This window comes from Lampris incognitus, chromosome 5 (assembly GCF_029633865.1).
Source record: "Lampris incognitus isolate fLamInc1 chromosome 5, fLamInc1.hap2, whole genome shotgun sequence".
NCBI lineage: Eukaryota > Metazoa > Chordata > Actinopteri > Lampriformes > Lampridae > Lampris > Lampris incognitus.
The window spans coordinates 63,537,581-63,545,497 of NC_079215.1; the positions used below are offsets into that span (position 1 = coordinate 63,537,581).

General features: G+C 50.9%; 1 non-coding gene across 1 annotated transcript; it reads left to right on the forward strand.

The window, feature by feature from the left end:
- The first annotated feature begins 7,543 nt into the window (after positions 1 to 7,543).
- On the forward strand, positions 7,544 to 7,615 carry trnam-cau (transfer RNA methionine (anticodon CAU)). Its single transcript has one exon. It is a non-coding gene; the product is annotated as a tRNA-Met (tRNA).
- Positions 7,616 to 7,917: the final 302 nt, after the last annotated feature.

The window sequence follows — 7,917 nt, forward strand, 5'->3', positions numbered from 1 at the left end:
GCACTGGCATTTGGTGTGAGTGCATTAGTGTAAACGAGCTGTAATGGCTTTAGCTTCATGTTGACGTCACACTACCAGATAGCTTCCCCCGATAAACCGGACGGTGCTGGTCTGTCTGTCTCGGCTTTCTGACTCGTTTCATCGGTCTTAAAACACCCAAGAGTCTCGCTGTCCTAAAAAGGAAAATCTCAAACAGAGCAGTCTTCATCAGCTCACGCTCTTCTTCATTAAACCCAACTTCAGGTCTGTTTACCCAGTCTCTCGGTTCAGCGACCCCCTCAGACGCTGTGTACACTTCAGCTGAACTCTCTCCTCACATGGCCTGCCATGGTCTATGGGAACAAGCCAAAGGAAGAGCCTGCAATCTGCGTCTTTATCTGGAAACCAAAGCAAGCCTATGATGGTGAAAGCCTGGGTGGCCAAACTTTGTCCGTCGTGACTAACGAATTATGACAACATCCTCTTATTGTTAAGGACTGTTGGCAACTCATATTCACATTATCTTCAGTGTCCCGCCAAGAGAAGTCCGAGTAGCTGTTGAGGGTAAACACGCATACACACACCAATGAGGAGGGCCTGATTGTGGACTACAGGTAGAGAGCGGGGAGGGTGGGCCCCCCATCACCATCAACGGGACTGCTGTAGAGAGAGTCAAGAGCTTCAAGTTCCTCGCTGTCCATATTACAGAGGACCTCACCTGGGGCGAACACACCAGCCATGTGGTGAAAAAGACGGCTGAAGAAGTCCGGCATGGGGCCCAGGATTCTACGGGCCTTCTACAGAGGCACAGCCGACTGGACGCATCACCGCCTGGCATGGGGACTGTCCTGCCCACAACCGCAACACACTGCAGAGGGTTGTGCGGACGGCCCAGGACACCAGTGGATGTGAGTTTCCCTCCATCCAGGACATATACAACGGATGTTGTGTCAGCAAAGCCCGCAGGATTATCAAGGACCCCAGCCCCCCCCCCCCCCAACTATGGACTGCTCCAGCTACTACCGCCAGGCGAGCGGTACCGCAGCCTCAAAGCCCGGACCAGTAGGCTCCGGAACAGCTTCTTCCACCAAGCAGCCAGGCTTTTGGACAAAGACCATTAAAGACACTAAGCCTGTTGCCGGATCGACTGGTACTGACCTATGGTCTTCAGCGGATCATCAGTTCACACACACACACACACACACACACACACACACACACACACACACACACACACACACACACACACACACATAGCTTGGCATACACAAACACACACAAATATGCAAACAGCTGCACACATATCATATGCACATGTATTAAGGCAGAGCCTGCACAGCACCTTAACACACCGCACACTATTTATTATTATTGCTGCTTTTTGTTGTTATTTTGCTGCAGTGTCGAGGAGCCCAAACACAAGAAGTGTACTCTCTTGTACTTTAAAATGGGACGTAACAATAAAGGATCTTGAATCTGGACTCATTGACGTGCGGTCAGGGTAGGCGGGGTAGGCAGTGCCTACCCTGCCATAATTCAATCAAAATAACCACACAACAAATTCATCACAGCAGATCCAACCCCCACTCTAGTTACAAGTGTGCTGTGGTATAGCGTATTTTAATGATATTGTTATGTCCTCTCATCCTTTTTATGTCCTTAAACTTCTAAGAGCAAAATGCCGTATGTCAGTGGGAAGGGTAGGCTCTGCTTTTTTCAGGACTGCCTTCAACGTTGTGAATTGCGGAGTTTGCGCATGCGTATGGCGTAGCTTAAGGAGAGGCGAGGAAAGGCCCTGCTTGTGGCGGGAGCGCGAGCCAATCAGAGCCCTCAAGGTGCTAAATTGCTACAATGTCGTACATATTTGTGCTAGCAATAAAGCAAGCTAGCTCGTTTGAAGTTGGGCAGCTTAGCTACACTTCAGAGCGAAATCAGTAAACCGGATTACCAGCAAACATTAACTTTTCATCAAGCAGGGCTACATCAGCTCTCCCTGACCTCCAGACCGCCGGCAACGAGGAAAGGTGGTTCCTGTCGACCATGCAGCAACTGAGGCAGCAGCAGGATGCAGACATGACCCGGGTGCTGGTGGGGGGCTGGCTGGAGACGGGGCGGTGCCCCGAGTGGACAGAGGTATCAACGCTGGGGCCCGAGGTAAAGGCCTACCACTCACAATAGGGCAACTTTGAGTTCCACGGCGGGTTGGCGTACTGGAGGTGGCAAGCTCCCTGACGAGGGAATGACCTCCTGCAGCTATTGGTGCCCCGTGTGCTCCATCCCCAGGTTCTCCAGATGGTCCATGGCTCGGTGGGGGTGGGGCACTACCCTCCACCGCCTCAGGGGGCGGTTCTACTGGCCTGCATCCGCTGGGCCCGGGCCAGCTCCGGAGTGCGGCAGAAGAAGGCCCATGACACACGGTGCTTTGGGCGGTCTGTTCGCCAGAGGCAGCCCCCTGGACATTTGGGGGGCTATGTGTTATAGGTGATGGGGTCGCCGAGGACGACTGATAGCGACCGGGGAAAGCGGTGGCTCTGACTATTGGTGGAGCTGTGTGTGTGTGTGGGGGGGGGGGGCGCAAGGACTCATGGGACTGTTAGAGTTGGGATCGTTGTGTAATATTTGATCGTGTCCGAGTGGTCTGTTCGTGTTGGGATGTGTTGTTTGGGGGTTTGACTCAGACTGGATAGAGTACTGTTACTGACCGACTGATCTTAGGACCGTGACTTAGACTAATGTCGCCAGTTGTGAGATCGGGGGAGGGGGGTCATCATTGCTGTTGTCCGCTCTGGTCGCTGTGTGAATAAAGGAGCACTTCCGGGGTCGTGCAGTGGATGGGGGCGCGGGAGTTGTGATTAAAGGGATCTCCGCCTCTTGGCTCATTCTTCCACGCCGGCTCGCCGCACTATTCCTGAAAACAGTTAATTTTATCATTCCCAGCATGGACCCAAGAGGCAGGAAACTGGTGGCCACGGCTTTCTGCAATATCTCCAACTGCGGCAGCCTCTACAAGCAAATATCACATTAACTAACCACACCCTTAAACCACCCCTGATGATTAATGATCTTCCTCATATCACCAGCTTCAAAAAAACAAACCCCTTTTCAAGGAATCCCGAGCGCTAACTCTAATGATCAGGTCCGCGGTGGCGTAGCGGTCTAAGCATCGGCTCTGTGTCGATGCAGTTGCCCACTGGGGACGGGGGTTCGTGCCCCGGTCTCGTCAGATCCGGCTATGGCCGGACTCGATGAAGCAGCGATAATTGGCAAACGCTGTCTTCGGGAGGGGGGCGGAGTCGGCTTGTGTTCGTCACGTGACTGCGTCTCTGGGTGTGTCGGAAAAAAAGCAGTGGTTCGGCCTGGAGTCGCCTTGTCACGAAAGCGGGGAGGCGGTCTCCTTCGAGACTGCCGGCCGGAGAGATGCAGTTGGCGAACGCATGCGGTACGAGGGTGGAAGTTTGAATTAAAATAGGGGATCGATTGGCCACTAAATTGGGAGAAAAAAGGGGAAAAATCAGAAATAAAAAAAATTAACTCTAATGATGTTGACCGGATTTCTTTACTAACCACGGCGTGGGAAAGAGACCTTGCTGTCACCACCAACGTCGCCTTCTGGAAGTATATAACGTGTTTTCTATGACACGCAATCCAAAAATGCAATTTATCCCGTATAACGTCTCACATATGGGTGTTGTCCTGGGTGCTGGTGCTTGGCTGTGGGGGGTATCCCAGGCCTATTGGGGTGATTGTGGGCCTGGGGGAGGGGTTGGTTTCCACTCCAGACCAGGTGTGCGTACAGGGTGTGTTTGTAGGTTTGGGGCTTGGCGTGGGGGCAGGGGGTGCAGGTCACAGGGTCAGGGCAGGTGGGCACGCCGCCCTGGGGGCGGGGCGGGGCGAGGTCAGGGCTTTTGTGCCTGCGTGCCTTCGGGGGGGGGGTGTTCGTTCCGGGGTCGGTGGGATGTGCCGTCTGATCATGAGTACGGGGCGGGCACTTGATCCTGGCTTAGTGCCCTGGTGGTGGGGCCCCGTTGTTGCCCTGGGCTACCCGGGTTTGGTCTCCTCGCTGCTCTCAGCACATGGGGCATCGGTCGATTCCGGATTTGGTCTCGGCAGTGAAAAAGTGATATCGCTGCATCCCTGATAACAGCCAATATGCCTGCTACTTTGGTGAGTCCAGATGTCGTGCTTTGACGACGATGATTGTCATGATGATGATGATGATGATGTATCCAGCTTTGGACACGCACGGCCATGTCTTCAACACAGCTGTCAGGTCCGACAGCTGTCTCAAATCGACCCAGCGGGATGCACGGCGCTCGGGGAGGAATGCGATCGGGATTATTTGGCCCGGGCAGGATTACTTGCTGAGGCGTGCAGGCATGCAAGTGTAATTACTCCTCACGTGGCTTGCAGGGCGGGCTTCAGTGGGAGCTTCACTGATGAGGAGGAGGTTGACGGGTGGAGTTGGCAACCAGGCATGACTTAGATGGTGGGTGCCTTGTGTAATCCCAGTGCCCTGGATGACACCATCAGAAACCAGGGGAGCTGCGTGTTAAACCCTTACTGCGTTACGAGTGCTGTAACGAGGTATCCAAAACAAATCCAAGGAGGCTGCATCAGTTCATCTGGATCCAACGTGTAATGGCAGACTACTGATGTTCCCGTGCTGGTTATTGAGCACGCATAGAGACGCTCTCTTACACAAACTTGGCAAAGCTCCATATGTATGTGGAAGAAAAACAAGTTTAACCCCATAAACAGGAGTGACATTTGCTGCATGATGTAATCTCAATATCTTGTGTTTCTGCCAAGGCTGACGGAAATATGTGATTTTAAAGTGACAAATTTCCCAACACTACAATGATCATGTAATAGACAAGAATATGTAAGGTACAGCTCCCTAGGTTTCCAGCCATTATGCTGATGCTCTATGTTTGAAACAACAGAGGAGGCTTTATTTCTTAAAGACAATGTGTAATGAATATTTACTTTTTTTTAACCTTGTTAGCTTATTTCCCCAATCATGTTACGTTGCTGTTGAACAATTTACAGGGAAAAAAATCACAAACTTGGCTGACCACGGCCCCCGCCTGGAGCTGCGCCCGAGGAGGCAGCACCGAGGGCGGTCTGACAGGACGCGGAAGCGTGGCAGGCTAAGCTAACTGCTAGCCCATGCAGACCGGCAGTTCCGATAACCACCGAGGGCGGTCTGACAGGACGCGGAAGCGGGGCAGGCTAAGCTAACTGCTAGCCCATGCAGACCGGCAGTTCCGATAACCACCGAGGGCGGTCGGTCTGGCGGCGGCCTCGCCTGGCGTTGGCTGTGGTGTTTCTGGTGTAGTCGTGTGGAGTGCGGGCAGGTGTGTCGAGGGTGTCTGGCTGGGAGAGCTGACGTTGGATCGGCTGGGAGAGCCTGGTCTACTGCGTCCGGTGGGCCCAGTGACCACGGCCCCCGCCTGGAGCTGCGCCCGAGGAGGAAGCACCGAGGGCGGTATGACAGGACGCGGAAGCGGGGCAGGCTAAGCTAACTGCTAGCTCATGCAGACCGGCAGTTCCGACAGTCATCCTGGCTGGCTTTCGTTCTCCTAGACAGTGATTCTTTTGTTTTAGTTTTAGTTTTAGTTTTACTTTAGGTATATGTGGTCGTTAATATGTGTGTTCTTGTAGTTCTTGTAGGTTTCGGTTGTGTGTTTCTGTCTTTGTGTTGCACTGCTGTGGGCTGGGGGAACGATATGCCGTTTCATTTCATGGACTTCCTTCCCTACATGGAATGAAACGACGAATGAGTGTCCCTGAGTCCTGGTTCCTGAGATGGATATTTTGGTACTGATCCCAAAAGGAGAGCTTTGTGATCCGCTGTGGCGACCCCTACCGGCAGCAGCCGAAAGTAGTCGTGGTAATCCAGAATGAGAGCTTTGAGGCCTGTTTTGTAAAGGTGTTCATGGAAAAAAATGTTTTCCAGCTTTTACTGATTCATATAGTTGAAACTCGCATGCTCTCATACTCCAAACGAATCTCATGCCGGTTAATAGTTAACTCAACCAACCAACCAACCAACCAACCAACCAACCTATGTGCCCAGGACAAACTTCCAAACAACACTTCTATAGTAATACACTAGAATAGTGGTATACATACTAATAACTATGAGATATAATTTAAATTACTGGTCGGGTGAGGTAATTGCAGTCATGCTTGTGCATGGAGAAATTAAGTTTAACAGCCATGTGTTACAGTGCACCGCTAGCTGGCTAGCTAGCTACTTAGCATCCCGCCATGACAGCATGGGCTAAAGGAAGCTCGGCATCTTAAAGACTTTATTCTCGTAATACTGGAGGCCTGTGGTCACCTCATAACAACCAGTGATGTGTCGGTCGCTAACGAGCAGTTGTGAGGGTTGCAGCTGCCCTGTGTTGCTCTCTCTTTCATTTACCCATTTCATTTAGCGTTGTTAACACTGGCCAGGCCCTCCAGGCCAATCTGCTTGCCAGGCCTGGAATTCTGCCTGTGGTCCCGGTGGCCAGTCCGGGTCTGACACGAAGAGCCAAGCACGGTGAGACTTTGGTGTTACCAAACATAATGCAAAGTTATGGTATTCTGGAAGTGCTCAGGTTCAGTATAATTACATTGACTAATTTAAGTGATATGTACGCACGCATGTCAATCATAGGTGAGAACGTTGGTAAATTCTGCTGAATTATAAAAGCCGGAAGTGATACCAAATGGGGAGCTTTTTGGGAGAAAGAGACGGTTTTGTTGCTGAGCTGAACCACATGATCTGACTCACTATCAAGAGACGGAATTCCCTTCACTAATAATAATAATAAATAATAATAATTATAATAATCTTTATTTATGTAGCACTTTTCTAAAACAATGTTACAAAGTACTGTAACGTGCATGGATAAGTAGACACGCTGGCCGCTGGCTGGCGGGTCTGACTCTTTAGTCGAGCGGTTAGCGATGCCTCCTGCGGTGCGGGCGGTACGGGTTCGCGTCCCGGCCGCGGCAGTTCCTGTGGTTGCCCCCCGAATTCGCTACAGTACTTTACAAAGACACAAAACCAGACAAGGCAAAAATCAGAATAAGCCCAAATAAGCAAGAGTACAAATAAAAACAGTATACACAGATTAAATGTCAAACATTTGTGAAAGCTCAAGAGAACCAAGCGCTTGCTCAAGAGCGAGGAAGTGATAAAAGGTCATAAAATGGACGCAACAGGGTAACGTCCAGTCCGCGAGAAGGTGCACGCGATCAAGGGGGAACCCGCACACCTTCGAACGTGAGAGCTTGAGGCATATCTTTTACTGCTACTACCACTTTCGGCCACTGTCGTTTTGCGCCTACCATAGAGGAGATCGTTTACCCCCCCCCCGCCCCCCGGCCGCCATCCCTGTGTATGTGGCAGTACGTTTACCAGGTCTTGCTGTATTCTCCGCTCGCCTCGTCCAGGTGGCGAGCCAGTTCACGGTCAGACCTTCTGCTTGGACTACAGACTCAGCAGACGTTTGGAAAGGAAGCACAACATTCTAGTTCAAATACCAACTTAGCCACGTGCTTCCCATACAGCAGAGTGGCGCAGCGGAAGCGTGCTGGGCCCATAACCCAGAGGTCGATGGATCGAAACCATCCTCTGCTAGCTTTTGTTATTCTGTCCCTTCTGCACCGAATCCACGACGGCGTTGTTTTGCTGCAGTTTACACCAGGTTTCTGCTTTCCATACAGTACACCATGCGTCGTATATCGTCATTATTATGATTATTATTATGATTATGATTATGATTATGATTATGATTATGATTATTATTATTATTATTATTATTATAGTGGGTTTCATACATGGCACGAGTGCTTTACTTTCGGAAAAAAACACACAAATTAAAACAGTCACAAGATCACAAGCTGAAAAAATACAATAAGAAGACAGTTGCACAAGCGCTT